Source organism: Macaca fascicularis, chromosome 1 (genome assembly GCF_037993035.2).
Source record: "Macaca fascicularis isolate 582-1 chromosome 1, T2T-MFA8v1.1".
Classification (NCBI taxonomy): domain Eukaryota; kingdom Metazoa; phylum Chordata; class Mammalia; order Primates; family Cercopithecidae; genus Macaca; species Macaca fascicularis.
The window spans coordinates 182,046,747-182,063,342 of record NC_088375.1 but is presented as its reverse complement, the minus strand read 5'-3'; positions in this window follow the sequence as shown (position 1 = coordinate 182,063,342).

Below are 16,596 nucleotides of genomic sequence, written 5' to 3'. Positions count from 1 at the left end.
GGATCATGAGGTCAGGAGATCGAGACCATCCTGGCTAACACGGTGAAACCCCATCTCTACTAAAATAAATAAATAAATAATAAAAAATAAATAAATAAATTAGCCGGGCCTGGTGGCGGGCGCCTGTAGTCCCAGCTACTCAGGAGGCTGAGTCAGGAGAATGGTGTGAACCCGGGAGATGGAGCTTGCAGTGAGCCGAGATCACACCACTGCACTCCAGCCTGAGTGACAGAGTGAGACTTCATGGAAGAGAGAGAGAGAGAGAGAGAGAGAGAGAAAGCAAGCAAGCAAGCAAGCAAGCAAGCTAGCTTAGGGTACTTGTATATATGTAGTGGGGTGGGGCTGGGTGATATTGAGAGGTTTAGTCCCTGACGCTCTGTGCAACCGTTCACAGGATGAATCCCTTCTCTGTCCTTGGTATCCTTGGTGTCCTCATCAGAAAAATCCAATGTTTCTCTGAACACTTTCTGTGCTGGGCCTTACAAGGGAGACTGGGAGGTTTCAGGGAAGAATCTGATAATACCCTCGCCTTTAGGCTGCTCGCAGTCAGAAGGGGGAGATGCTGTTTGCATTCCAAACACTCAAGTGGTCATCCGCAGCCTAAGGCAGTGGTTCTTAAATCCGAGGCTGCATCAGAATCAGCTAGGTGGAGGGCTTGTTAAAACACAGAATGCTGGCCTCCCACCCCAGTGTCTGACTCAGTAGGTCAGGAGTAAGTTCCCAAAATTTGCATTTCTAACAAGTTCCAGGTGATGCTGATGATGCTGGTCTGAGACCACCCTTTGAGCACAACAGGCTCTGTAAGAACAAAGACAAGCTTTGAGGACTCAGAGCGGGAGAGGTCTGGGGAGACCGCACACTGAGCAAGGCCCTGAAGACCTGGTAGAATTTCCCCAACAGGTGGAGAAAAGGAATGTGCGTGCTGCTTTTGCTGACCTACACATCCTAGGCCTCATAAAGCTCCTCCCTGCCCCCCAACAGCTCCTCTCCTTTGAATTCAATCAAGGCTCAGAGCCGGCTGTCACTGGGGTTGGCTAGTCTGGGTCCTGCATTAGAAACAAACTGCCCACCCTGTGTGATAGGAGCCCCTCCCCCAGGGCAGCCGCAGTGGGAGGAAGCTGGGTGGGCTGATGTGCAGACAGAAATAGTCTGAGCTCACCGCTGCTCCTAAGCACACATCGACCAGCAATTATTTCTTGTAAATTGCTTTCCCGGTTATGTTCAGAACATGTGTGTGTGCCTGCCTGAGAACAAACACTCAGAGGGCACAGGGCGGAGGAGCTAGCTGGAGAGTGGGCTCCGGATGAAGGAGAGCCTGAGTGTGAATCTTCAGCCCAGAATCAGAGAATGTTGAATCTTGGAACTCAGAAACGTTAGAACATTCCACTCCCCTTTACAGCTCTCCTGCTAGGTGTTTTTCCTCAGACGTTCACATTTGTTTGTCCATTCAGTATTGATTGACAATGATTTTCTGCCAGAATCTTGGCTAAATGAGGTCCTGATCCCTATCTTCAAGAAGCTCATGGCTACAGGCATTTACAGAAGATCCCTAATCCAGCCAAAGACTTTGGGAAGGCCTCCTGGTGTAAGCAATTACTGGTTAAAAAGGACTCACTGACAGGTGAAAGGAAGTCTCTGGTACAAGATAAGGAACAGCATACCCAAAGACCCACGGCTAAGAGAGACCATATGGTTCTTTCAGGTAACAATAAGTAGTTCAGTCTGGGTAGACACTAGATTCAAGGTGGGAATGGTGAGAGATGAAGCTGCAAGGGTAGATAAGCCAAGTCCTGAAGCCTTTACCATATTAAGGGGCTTGGTCTTTATCCCGAGGGCAAAAGGGAGCCACATGAAAGGGTTTCAAGCATGGAAAGGAACTCAACAACACCTTTTCTGAGCACTTGCTCCCTGTTCTCTGTAACACTGAAGTGAAATTTGCCATTCAGGATCTCTGCCTTTGGGGGCCTTTAGGTTGCAGATCCTTCAGAAGTCTAAAGGACAGTGATGGCTCATGTGTCCACAAGAAATGACTCAGGCCCTAGACATCTGTCCTCCGGTCAGGGGGAGGCCATTCTACTGCCTGACTTGTGACACTGCTCCTCCTGGTCTGTGCCTGTTGGCTCAGGGGCCAGGGCACAAGGCAGCCAAAGCCAGGCTGCAGGCCACAGCCCAGGAGAGCTCCATGCCTTGCTTAGTCCCAGAACCCTGGGTCCTACCTGGGAAGTCTCGGGTGTGGGACACTCACAGGGGTGTGAAGGGCTCCTTGCATACCTTCTCCATCCCTCACAGGATCAAGGCCACCCAGAGCAGATGACCCACTCCGAGAGAGTTGACTGAAGACATGCTGTGGGCCCACCACTGTGACAAGACCTTAGAATAGAATACGGCCAGGCATGGTGGCTCATGGCTATAATCCCAGCACTTTGGGAGGCCGAGGAGGGTGGATAACCTGAGGTCAGGAGTTCTAGACCAGCCTGACCAACATGATGAAACCCCATCTCTACTAAAAATACAAAAATTAGCCAGGCATGGTGGCGGGTGCCTGTAATCCCAGCTACCCGGGAGGCTGAGGCAGGAGAATCGCTTGAACCCAGGAGGAGGAGGTTGCAGTAATCTGAGATTGTGCCACTGCACTCCAGCCTGAGTGACACAGCAAGACTCTGTCTCAAAAAAAGTCCTGCAACCCGCCCTTCAGACCTTATTTACTAGAGATGAAGAGTAGGTTTGACCCATGAAACACCTAGAGAACAGTCAGAGAGAGATCCCAAACAAATGCCAAGGTACGGGGTAAGGACCATTAGAGTTGCAAAGATTCTAAAGAGGGAGAAAAGAAACAGTCTGGAAGCCTTCACGGAGGAAGTGGGGGTTGAACTTGACCTTGATGGACCATGTCAATACTTGAAGGGTCTCATCCAGTTAGAGGATGCATTCTATCATATCGACATTTTATTTTATTTTATTTTGAGACAGAGTCTCGCTCTGTTGCCCAGGCTGGAGTGCCACGTCTCAATCTCAGCTCACTGCAACCTCCACCTCCCAGGTTCAAGTGATTCTCCTGCCTCAGCCTCGTGAGTAGCTGGGATTACAGGCACCTGCCAACATGCCTGGCTTTTTTTTTTTTTTTTTTTTTTTAATAAAGACGGGGTTTTACCATGTTGGCCAGGTTGGTCTTGAACTCTTGACCTCCGGTAATCTGTCACTTTGGCCTCCCAAAGCGCTGGGATTACAGGTGTGAGCCACAGTGCCCCACCGAATTTATATTTTAAAGAGAGTACCCCTTAGGGCTCCGAGGGCTCTGGACGAGTAGATCTCTCTAGCCCCACCTTCAGCCATAGTCCCCTAACCAACACACTATCTTTTGTGTGCCAGGTCTTGTCCTGGGCTCTAGGAACAAAGAAATGAATCAGTCATAATTCCTGCCCTCAGGGAATTCTCAGGCTACTAGAGGAAGACTGCTACGTTAAATAGACAGTTATATACAGTGTGGAAAGTGTTATGCTTTGTTTATTCAAGCACAGGGCAAAATCACTGCTTGTCCAGTCCAGAGGGCTGCTGTCGTGCAGCCAGCCTTATCTCCAAGGAGGCTTTTCTCCGGGAAGGAGGGAGCTTCATTGTGAAACCTTCATCTTCTAAACCTCCAGCTCCGGGCTCTCAGACCCCGCCTTCTCTCCTGGCTGCGATGCGTTACCATGGAAGCCGTAAGCCCCTCGCAGCTCCTGCGGTTCCACACCCCTCCCCCTTCGCCATCTCTCTTAGCTCTTTGTCCTGTGGCTGCAGATGTCCTCCCGGGCTGATCAACTCCCGAACTTTCCCCAAGGTGGGAATTATTATCCCCATTTGAAATAGGGAAAAACTGAGACCCAGAGGTGTGAGAGGTTTGCCCCAGGCCCCTCGCAGCCCTTTACTGGCAGAATCCCAAGCACAGGTTCCCTCCAAGCACCACCTCCGCCCTCCCCGCAACCACCCCTCTGTGTGGCGTTCATTATTCTCTCCTATCCGCCAAAGCTTATGTTTCCTTTTTTTCTTCTTTCCGTATCTTTGGTAGTTTAACTTTTTATTCTGAGAAAATCAGAACATGTGGCTGGGCGCGGTGGCTCACGCCTGTAATCCCAACACTTTGGGAGGCCGAGATGGGTGGATCACCGAGGTCATGATTTCGGGACCAGCCTGGCCAACATGGTGAAACCCCGTCTCTACTAAATAAACAAAAATTAGCCGGGCGTGGTGGCGCATGCCTGTGATCCCAGCTACTTGGGAAGCTGAGGCAGGAGACTAGCTTGAACCTGGGAGGCGGAGATTGCAGTGAGCTGAGACTGTGCCATTGCACTCCAGCCTGGACAAGAAGAGCAAAACTCCGTCTAAAAAAAAAAAGAAAGAAAGAAAGAAAATCAGAACATGTGCTGACTAACCCTTGAAGTAACTTGAAGTTCAGTCTTTACATTAGTGACTTTAAATCTATTCTTGGATATGTTGTTTAAGTCCTTTGTGAACTGAAAATAGTGCTGGATGGTAAAACCTGCCAAAAAGCTATCGCAGAATGTACCAGCCCTGATTATGCTGATGCAATAATGATAGTCATATTTTTGAGCATTGCAATATGCCAAAATGCATTCTGAAAAACTATACGTGACCATGCAGAATTTACGCAACACAGAATTTGAACATACACCAAATAGAAGTGTTTACATAACTACAGAAGACAAGGGTATGAAAACCTTGGCATATGAAAAATAGAATTTGTCCTGCAAGACCAGCCCATTTTATTTATTTTTTTATTTTAATTTTTATTCTTTTTATTCTTTTTTTTTTTTTTTTTTGAGACAGAGTCTCACTGTGTCTCCCAGGGTGGAGTGCAGTGGCATGATCTTGGCTCACTGCAAGCTCCGCCTCCCAGGCTCACGCCATTCTCCTGCCTCAGCCTCTCGAGTAGCTGGGACTACAGGCGCCCGCCACCATGCCCGGCTAATTTTTTGTATTTTTAGTAGAGACGGTGTTTCACCGTGTTAGCCAGGATGGTCTCGATCTCCTGACCTCGTGATCCACCCGCCTCAGCCTCCCAAAATGCTGGGATTACAGGTGTGAGCCACCACACCTGGGCTATTTTTATTCTAAGACAGGATCTTGCTCTGTGCCCAGTCTGGAGTTCTGTGGTGCAATCACGGCTCACTGCAGTCTCGACCTCCCCGGCATAAGTGATCCTCCTGCCTCAGCCTCCCGAGTAGCTGGGACTACAGACGCACACCCGCATGCCTAGCTAATATTTGTATTTTTAGTAGAGATGAGGTTTTGCCAAGTTGCCCAGGCTGGTCTCGAACTCCCAGGCTCAAGCGATCTGCCAGCCAGCCCATTTTGATCTTCTGCACAATACTTAAGCTGAAGGTATAATACCACCCACCCCTATGTGATGTCTGTACAGATGCGAAAGACTTTGGAAGTTGTGATGTGCTTAACAGATGTTATTTATTGTTATTAAATGAAAGTTGGGGAAAGATCACCTAAATTTCTTCCCAAGGGACTCCATTGTCAGATTGTTCAATTCTGAAATTTTCTATTGTTAACATATGTGATGCTAAAGGTCTGTGATTCTGGAATCCTGAGCCTGAGTCTAATCCTGTGAAGCCAGAATCCTGTGACTCTGACATTCTCTGACTCTATCCAAGTGGGAGGTCAAGCTCTGAAGGCCAGGGCAGGGTGGGGACGGAGGTCAGCAGGAGGATCCCAGTCCCCTAGGGAGGAGCAGTTGTCCCCGATGTTTTCTACCTGGGCTCACCCTTGGAGCTACAGCCTGATTATCATTCAGACTTATCATCAGCTCATCACCCTTCTTCCAGCCAGCCTTCCTTGGGGCCTCATTGTATGCATTATCCATATTCATTACACATTTTTCTTCCATTAAGTCAAATTAAGCCACTTTGCCAACACTGCAGGAACCAAAACCTCCCTAGATAAGTGTGGGCCCATTAGGGGCACCAGAGGAGGCCCTAAGTTAGGATAGCTCTACCCGTCCCCTCCTCCCTCCCATCCTGCTTTTCAAGCACCATCCCCCCGACTTTCCTGTACCCCAGATCACATGGTAGCTGCACAAGCACTCCTTTCTGCGAGTTCTGGTACATGGTGTTCCCTCCCTGATGGCCTCACAGGCAGCTGCTGACTCACCCCAGGTTGCTAATGCACCAGGTAGCCATGTATTCAGACGGAGCTGCTTCATAAAATGTAGCACCATGTGCATGTGTGAGCTCAAATGTGTGAATACGACCAGAGCACCGGCCCTGGGCTGTGGACTTGAGACCATGATTCTAGGCTGCCACTATTTACAGGGTTACCTTAAGCTAGTGCCTTCCTCTGTCTCAAGAGAATATCCCAGCCCTTCTGGCCTCACCAGGTTGTTTGGAGACTTACGAACAAATGTGTTAATAATAGTGTTCTACAATGTGTTGTGAAGTGAAGTGAAGGGATTTAAATGCAGTGTACCAGCTGGGAGCGGTGGCTCACGCCTGTAATCCCAACACTTTGGACGACTGAGGCGGGGGGATCACTTGAGGTCAGGAGTTCAAGACCAGCCTGGACAACATGATGAAACCCTGCCTCCTCTAAAAATATAAAAATAAGCTGGGTGTGGTGGTGGGCACCTGTAGTCCCAGTTACTGGGAGGCTGAGGCAGGAGAATCACTTGAACCCAGGAGGTGGAGGTTGCAGTGAGCCAAGATCACGCCACTGCACTCCAGCCTGGGCAACAGAGTAAGATTCTGTCTCTAATTAATTAATTAATTAAATGCAGTGTACCACCAAGATGTCCATGTCCAGCCCCATAGCACCACCTGCTGTGTGACCTTAGGCAGATCATTTTACTTCTCTGAACTTTTGTTTTTGTGCACACGCGCGCACACGTGTGTGTGTGTGTGTGTGTCTATAGTTTTTTGAGTGCTTATTATATGCTGGGCATTGTGTCTGGCATGTTATGGGGTTTACTCTGTACCAGTCAGGATTCTCAGTTGTAAACAACAGAAACCACCTCTGGCAAAATTAAGCAAAAAGAGACTTTACTGAAAGGCTATTGGATGTCTCACTGAAATGACAGGGAGACCACAAAGCTAGACGAGAATCAAGGGCAGCTGGGCACAACCAAAGTCCTGCCATGGTAACTATGTATTTAGGACAGACTCTGCCTCTAGCCACACAGATACTTGCTGGTCACCACTGCACTGCTAGGCTCTAGCCGCATTGCAGCCACCTGAAGTAATCTCTGACTGTTATTGCCCCTCTGCTAACTGCCACCAGACTCAGAGCCCATATAGGGCATCGAGTTGGCCAGTCACAAGCCCACAAGGGTCAGGAGGAGTTGCTGCCTCCTTCAGCTCCCAAATAGCTTGGAATTCCTCCAAATAGGGAGTGTTTGGATGCTGGGTGGCCCAGAGCAATCAATGTCCACTATAGCCTTCACCAATCTTGAGTCTGGTAATGTTACGTTTTACAGGTGAAGAGACTGAGGCTCTGAAAGGTTTATGTACTGGTCACCCAGCTAGTATAGGTGCATGAACACCTGCCTTGCAGGAATGAAAGAAGTAAATGGGCGTAGTTAGTTGGCACGAGTTCATTCCTCTTTTCCCCTCAGTAATAGCTCTTGCTGGGAATGTTTGCTCCACCATGGGGAAGTCTTTCAAACATTTGTTCACATTCTCTATGACCCTGCAGCTGGTTGCTAACTTCCTGGCAACAACCACAATTGTAATTCATTCCAGGAGATTGACTGTCGTGGAGACAGATCATCACCATCATCACCACCACCATCATCATCATTGTCATCGTCATCATTATGTTGCTTTTAGCTCACTGGAGCCTCATAGAACGCTGTGAGGTAGGTATTACCTCAGTTTACCAAATGAGAAAACTGGGGCTCAGAGGGGGTTTCATGGCTGTCCCAGACTTACAAAGCAAGTCAGAGCCAGAATCATATCTAAATCTTCTGTCTCCAGAATCCATTCTTTCACATGGCCTCTATTTCAAAGAAGCAGGCCAAAAACAGGACATCCAGCATTTGACATAGACATGGACCATCGAGGCAGGGAGATCCTAGCCCCTTTGCATCCTTTCTGCTTTTCCACTGATAGGAAAGCTGAGTTCTAGAGAGAAATGCCCTGCCCAACCTCACACAGTGCCATCGGTGAAGCCTCCATGGTTTGAATACAGTTCTCTTGCCACCCAGTTTAGTAAGCATTCCCCACACCATTATGGAGCTCATTTTAAAGTTGAAGTAACTGAGATGGTCACCCCGGGAGTAAATGGCCCACCCAGCTGTTGGGATGAGTACCTAGCTAATGTGTGGGCCCAGAAGAAAGGCCATGGCAGCGGAGTGGCTGGGAGGTAGCAGGCTTTGCATGTCCAGAAAATTCTGTTCTCTCAAAATCAGGAAATGTCTCCACATTTTAAGAGGCAGTTATCCTCTCCTGGTTGCAATTCATTGCAACAGACTTCAATTTGTGGGTTACTGGAATAGCTGGGGGAAGTCTGAAGGTAATTAGACCTGGATAGACCAAACATGTGTAGCCCAAAGAACTGAACAGTCTGTGATTAGCGCCTTGATCTGAGGCCCACAGGTAGGTACTGGGAAATTTCCATGCACTTTGGCTTTTGAGGCAGCCTTCCCATCTGAAAATGCCCCCCAACCCTCCCTGACTCCTTCCAGTGTCAGCTCAGACAGTATTCCTCTAGGAAATTGTTTTTGACTCCCAAGCTGAGTTGGGATCTCCTCTGGTCTCCCACAGCTTCTCTGTGTCATAGCCCCGATCATACTGGGTTGTCATTTTCTTTTTTTTTTTTTTTTTTTTGAGACGGAGTCTTGCTCTGTGCCCCAGGCTGGAGTGCAGTGGCGCGATCTCGGCTCACTGCAAGCTCCGCCCCCCCGGGTTCACGCCATTCTCCGGCCTCAGCCTCCCGAGTAGCTGGGACTACAGGCGCCTGCCACCTCGCCCGGCTAATTTTCTTGTATTTTTAGTAGAGACGGGATTTCACCGTGTTAGCCAAGATGGTCTCGATCTCCTGACCTCGTGATCCGCCCGTCTCGGCCTCCCAAAGTGCTAGGATTACAGGCTTGAGCCACCGCGCCCGGCCTGGGTTGTCATTTTCTATGTGTCCATTTCCCCATTATGGACTTTTTTTTTTTTTTTTTTTTTTTTTTTTTTTTTTTTTTGAGACGGAGTCTCGCTCTGTCGCCCAGGCTGGAGTGCAGTGGCGCAATCTCGGCTCACTGCAAGCTCCGCCTCCCGGGTTCACGCCATTCTCCTGCCTCAGCCTCCCGAGTAGCTGGGACTACAGGCGCCCACAACCGTGCCCGGCTAATTTTTTGTATTTTTAGTAGAGACGGGGTTTCACCGTGGTCTCGATCTCCTGACCTTGTGATCCGCCCGCCTCGGCCTCCCAAAGTGCTGGGATTACAGGCGTGAGCCACCGCGCCCGGCCCCATTATGGACTTTAATTCCAGGGCACAGACAGATCTGCCACAGAGGAGGCCTCAGCAAATGTCAGCCACACGAATGAGTGTGTGGAGCAAAGGAGCAGTGAACGTCTAGGAGACCAGCCCTTACCCCAACTCCTCCCCATCTGTTCCTACTCTGAACTCCAGTCTCTGCCCTACCCCAGCTCTTGAATTTAGCCTTTGGATCAGGTTCTTCTGGTAATGAAGCCTCACCTTTCCCCCAACTATGATCTGGCCTCCCCTGCTCCTGACTAACCTCCGGGATCCTGAATCTCCTTCAGCCTAACAGCTCCAGAAGCTGAACTCCAGCCCTAAGAGCCTCAGCTGCAGACAGGCCTCTGGCCAGGAGCTTAGTCAGGCTACCCTGACTAAGCCACAGGGTCGGCATGCCCTCTGGGCAGACCCTGAACCGGGCACTGAAGACACAGGAATGGACAAGGTAGTCTACCCGAGTCCTGAGCCTGCAGGGCAGTTGAGACAGATCTCGAAGGAGGGTGGGCACAGTCAGAAAGGAAGAAGTGGCTCAGTATGAAATAAAAGTGACACAAGCCCATGTACCAGCAGCCAACTGGATCTTTTGTTTGTTTGTTTTTGAGATGGGGCCTCTTATTGCCCAGGTTGGTCTTGAACTCCTGAGCTCAAGCGATCCTCCCACCTTGGCCTCCCAAAGTGCTGGGATTACAGGTGTGAACCACCAATTGGATCTTTACTGGACCCTTACAGGGCACTGAGCCACTAAGCTAGGGAATGTTGGAGATTCAGAGGCTGAATCAGATAGCAGCCCAACCCTGAGATACAACTGAGCTACAGGCAAGAGGATACTACCGGGCGTGGTGGCTCACACCTGTAATCCCAGCACTTTGGGAGGCCAAGGCGGGCAGATCATGTGAGGCCAGAAGTTCGAGAATAGTCTGGCCAACACGGTGAAGCCCCGTCTCTATTAAAAATACAAAAGGTAGTTGGGGTTGCTGGCACATGCCTGTAAACCTAGCTACTTGAGAGGCTGAGACACGAGAATCACTTGAACCTGGGAGGTGAAGGTTGCAGTGAGCTGTGATCACGCGACTGCACCCAAGCCTGGGTGACTGAGCGAGACTCTGTCTCAAAGAAAAAGGAAAAAAAAAAAAAAAGCAAGAGGATGCTAGAACATATGGAAGGTGGTGTTCTATTGGGAAAAAAAAAAAAGCAAGGTAGGGACAAAGTGAAGCCTAGAATGATACAAACAGTGCAGAACATAGTGACCTACACAGCTACATTTGTGTAGGACCAGTTACATCAACATTCTAGAATATCCTCATATTCTGACACACTAGTGTTCCAGTAGACCACGTTCTGTCATGTTGCCATTCCATTCTGGGGAGCATTCCACCCCACCAACATTCCTCTCTCTGCCATTGCAACGTTCCATCCCACCAACATTCCTCCATGCCATCATTGCAACATTTTAAAATATCAGCACTACAAGTGAAACTTTCAAGCTTCTAACTAAAAGCATTTATTTGTTTCTTGGCTCACCTATACCATAGGCTCTTAATATTTGGGGGGAATGCAGACTTCTCTGAGAAACTATTAAAATTTATGGCTCCTTCTCCCTAGAAAAATATGTTTATACACATAAATTTTACATATCATTCTATATATTCAGTGACTCATGGCAGAGTCCATAGACTCTAAAAACTGTTTAATTTTACCCTGCCTTGATCCAGAAAGGCATTTAAAATAAAATAAGATCGGCTGGGTGTGGTGGCTCACGCCTATACTCCCAGCACTTTTGGAGGCCGAGGTGGGTGGATCACTCAAGGTCAGGAGTTCGAAACCAGCCTGGCCAACATGGGGAAACCCTATCTCTGCTAAAAATCCCAAAAAAAGAAAAAGGGCCGGGCGCAGTGGCTCACACCTGTAATCCCAGCACTTTGGGAGGCCGAGGCAGGCAGATCACAAGGTCAGGAGATCGAGACCATCCTGGCTAACAGGGTGAAACCCCATCTCTACTAAAAATATAAAAAATTAGCCGGGCGTGGTGGCGGGCGCCTGTAGTCCCAGCTACTCGGGAGGCTGAGACAGGAGAATGGCGTGAACCTGGGAGGCGGAGCTTGCAGTGAGCCAAGATCATGCCACTGCACTCCAGCCTGGGCTACAAAGCGAGACTCTGTCTCAAAAAAAAAAAAAAAAAAAAAATTGTAGGCGGGTTTGGTGGTGCGCGCCTGTAATCCCAGCTACTCTGGAGGCTGAGGTGGGAGAATCACTTGAACCTGGGAGGTGGAGCTTGCAGTGAGCTGAGATCATGCCACTGCACTCCAGCCTGGGTGACAGAGCAAGATTTCGTCTCAAAAATAAAATAAAATAATAAAATAAATAAAATAAAATAAGATCGTTAAATTTAAGAGAGGGCAAGGTAAAATTGAAGAAAAAAAAAAGGTAGGGAAAAAGTGGAGCCTGGAATGATACAAAAAGTACGGAACATAGTGACCTACGCAGCTAAATTTGTGTCATACATACTTGGTTCTATGACTTCCAGCAGCCAAGGCAAAAAGGGAAACCTGTTCACTCACACAGTTCACAGTGTTCACAGGATAAAAACAAACCACTTACTCCTTAGAGGATATACAACTATTCTTGGTATGTAGACCAGACAAGAATTTCTCCTGAGAGCCTCATAAAGAATGATATAATAGACTATGGCGTCAACAGAGCCCTCACAATAGATACAGAGATGTATTTTGTGGGTAGAGTGACCAGCTTGTCCTGGTTTGCCTGGGACTTTCTTGGTTTTAACCCTGAAAGTCTCAATCCCAGGAAACTCTATAGTCACAGGCAAATCAAGAAGGTTGGTCACCTTATCTATGAGTTACAGTTCAGTCAAAACTTATCTAGGGGCCGGGTGTGGTGGCTCACGCCTGTAATCCCAGCAGTTTGGGAGGCCGAGGTGGGCAAATCACCTGAGGCCAGGAGTTCAAGACCAGCTTGACCAACATGGAGAAACCCCGTCTCTACTAAAAATACAAAATTACCCGGGCATGGTGGCACATGCCTGTAGTCCCAGCTACTCAGGAGGCTGAGGCACGAGAACCCCTTGAACCTGGTAGGCAAAGATTGCGGTGAGCCGAGATTGTGCCATTGCACTCCAGCCTGGGCAACAAGAGTGAAACTTCATCTCAAAAAAAAAAAGGTATAATCAGAATTATCCTTGGAAACCTTTTTTATCACTCCTAAAGTGTAGAACCATCTCCCAATAGCATAGCCAAGTTTTCCTCTAGCAATGGAAGATTGCTGTTTCTTTGGTGGGTAACTGATAAAGAGACTGACTTGCTTGGGGGCTTACACACTAGACCCATACTTAGTATGGTGACATGCACACACACTGAAGATTTATGAGGCACCTGGGAACTGAGACCAATGAGGGGAACGGCAGATTTACTCTTTCATGACACACTTGGGGCATATGGTATGTGAGTAAAATAATATTTAATATAGTATTACTCTTCTTTCCATTTCTAGTTTTTCCACAGCAAGTATAATTGAGTTTGTGTAAATTAAATAGAAATAGTACCTATCTCATAGAGTTGTAACAATTAAAAGACCTAGGTTTTTGTGTTGTGTTTTGTTTTGTTTTGTTTTTGAGACGGAGTTGCGCTCTGTCACCCAGGCTTGAGTGCAGTGGTGCGATCTTGGCTCACTGCAACCTCTGCCTCCTGGGTTCAAGCGATTCTCCTGCCTCAGCCTCTCGAATAGCTGGGACCACAGGCTCCCACCACCATGCCTGGCTAATATTTGTATTTTTAGTAGAGACAGGGTTTCACCATGTTGGCCAGGCTGGTCTCGAACTCCTGATCTCAGATGGTCCACCTGCCTTGGCCTCCCAAAGTGCTGAAATTACAGGCGTGAGCCACCATACCCGGCCAAAAGAGTTTATAAAGCACTCAAAACAGTTCCTGATCCAGGGTAAGCTCTCTGTAAGTGTTTGCTCTTACTGTATTTAACGTAGATATGGTGACACTCTACTGTATTTTCTACAAAATATTGCATGTAATCCTTGATGGCAATTTGGGAAAAATGCATTCTGTGGCAGGGATGAGGTTTAGCGCACCAGCCCTTTTAAGTTGCAAATGCATGCAGAAGATATATATTTGAGATGAGGTCTCACTCTGTCCTTGCTCAGACTGGAGTGCAGATGGCTCAGTGCAGCCTCGACCTCTTGGGCTCAGGTGATCCTCTCACCTCAGCCTTCCAAGGAGCTGGGACTACAGGCACGCACCACCACACCTGGCTAATTTTTGTATTTTTTGTAGAGACAGCATTTTGCTATGTTGCCCAGGCTGGTCTCGAACTCCTGGGCTCAAGTCATCCACCTGCCTCAGCCTCCCAAAATGCTGGGATCACAGGGGTGAGCCACCTCACCCGCCTGGGAATTTTTTTTTTTTTTTTTTTTTTTTTTGTGAGACAGAGTTTAGCTCTTGTTGCCCAGGCTGGAGTGCAATGGCGCAATCCTGGCTCACCACAACCTCTGCCTCCGGGTTCAAGTGATACTCCTGCCTCAGCCTCCCGAGAGCTGGGATTACAGGCATGCACCACCACACCCGGCTAATTTTGTATTTTTAGTAGAGACGGAGTTTCTCCGTGTTAGTCAGACTGGTCTCAAACTCCCGACCTCAGGTGATTCGCCTGCCTTCGCCTCCCAAAGTGCTGGGATTACGGGTGTGAGCCACCGTGCCTGGCCAGCTGAGATATTTTTTAAACTTATAGAGGAGCTGAAGGACTGCCTGCCTTCAACCACTTCTCAGAAGTGGCAGTGAACATTCCCTGGTGAGGGCCTGGCCCCTTTCACTCCATGCTTTGGCTTAGAAAATTCCCAAACTCCACCCAGAGAGCAACACCACATGTCCAGACTGCACACCCTGTTCCAGTCTGCTCTGGCCTCTTAAGGCAGGAAGTCCTCACTGGTTGGGATCTGTCTGGAGGCCTGGCATGAGTACTGAACTGTGTGTCACAAAGTCTACCACACAGACCAACCAACAAACCATTGAATTTGAAAGCACTTTGTACACTGCGAAGTGCTGTGCAGATGTGAGAGACGTGAGTTAGGATATAGTGCCGCTGAGTTCAGAGTCCAGAACTTGGGCAATGCCTGCAGGGATGGAGAGGGAGCAAACAGGAAATTAATTCAGAAGGCCTAGAGTGGAACATACTTGATATTTGATTATGCTGCAGCCAACAATTGGTAAGAAATCCTAAGATGTCTAGGTCCCTGCATCCTCCTCCAGCCAGAACACACATTTCTTATAGGTTTAGAATCTCAGAGCTGAAACAAACAATAATTAATTGATTAACTTAACAAAAACTCACCAGATGCCTGCTCTAGTGTAAGCACTGGGCATGACGATCATGAAGTCTGACCTAACTCCCATAGCAGAATCTCCTGCTCCAGCACCCAATAGCTCTGTGATCAACAAGTCACTTACCTCTTCTAAGGCTCAGTTTACCTGTCTGTTAAATGGGAATAATGTAAAATAATAATAATACCTCCATCATAGGATTGTTCTGAGGATTAAATAATAACTAAATCATATATGGTACTTAGTATATGTCAGACACTGTTCTAGGTGTTTACATAGGTAAATTCATTTAATCCTCACAATAATTTTTTTTTGAGATAGATTCTCACTCTGTCACTCAAGAATGGAGTGCAGTGGCATGATCTTGGCTCACTACAGCCTCGACCTCCTGGGCTCAAGCAATCCTCCCATCTCAGCCTCCCAAGTAGCTGGGACTATAGGCATGCACCACCATCCCTGGCCAGTTTTCGTATTTTTTGTAGAGATGGGATTTTGCCATGTTGCCCAGGCTGGTGTTGAACTTCTGGCCTCAAGCGATCCACCCACCTAGCACAACTCCCAAAGTGCTGGGATTACAGAGCCACTGTGCCTTGCTATTCTTCCCAATAATTTAATCCTGTGAGAGAGCTGTATTATTCTTATCCTCATTTTCCAGATGATGCAACTAAGACACAGAGAGGCCAAGTAACTTGCCCCAGCTCACATGGCTAATAAGCAGTAGAGCAATATGGCTCCAGAGACTATGTTCGTGACCACTCTCAATATTTTCTTTTTCTTCTCTTTTTTTTTTTTTTTTTGAGATGGAGTCTCCCTGTGTTGCCCAGGCTAGAGTGCAGTGGCGCCATCTCAGCTCACTGCAACCTCTGCCTCCTGGGTTCAAGCAATCCTCCTGCCTCAGCCTCTCGTGAACCTGAGATTACAGGCGTATGCTACCACACCCGGCTAATTTTTTGTATTTTTAGTAGAGACAGGGGTTTCACCACGTTGGTTAGGCTGGTCTCAAACTCCTGACCTCAGGTGATCTGCCCGCCTTGGCCTCCCAAAGTGCTGGGATTACAGGTGTGAGCCACCATGCCCAGCCTATCTTCCATATTTTCAATGAAGCATTTAGCACAGCTGCTTGCACACAGTAAGCACTCAATGTCAGCTGCCAGTAAGATGATTACATTTTCAACAGCTTTCTTGAGGTATATTTTATGTATTATGATTATATTTTGACTGTTAGGAAAATCTTTCTGACACTGAGTTAAAATCCCCCTCAGACCATGCCCTTCCTCCGTGGGTTCCAATTCTATCCCCAGAATCTCCTTAGAGCCTATCTTCTCCCTTGCCTTGTTACAGTCTCTTAGGGATTTGCAGTTACAGGCCAAACCTGTCTGGTGGGGCTTAGTCTGGCTTCCTTCCTGTCTCTTGGTGACTCAGCCATTGGTTGATGGATTGACAAGTCTCTGACAAGTCCCAGGAGCACTGCAGGTCGGGGGCTGCTGCCTTCTACCACAGATCACAACAGCTACATAAATAAACTACATAATTTGCAAGGTCCAGTGCAAAGTGAAAATGCCCAGCCCCTTGTTCAACATTGTTAAGAATTTCAAGACAGTGATAGTAGAGGCTTAAACCAGGCATGGGCCCTTACAAATGCACAGGACTCACATCCATGAATCAGCCCTAGCGGCATCCTGTATCTTCAGTTCTTCATCACCTCATCCCACCACCATCCCATCCCATCATGTGCTCATGTGGAGGCTGAGCCTGGGAAGTTCCTAGTACACCAGAAAAACACAGGAAGCA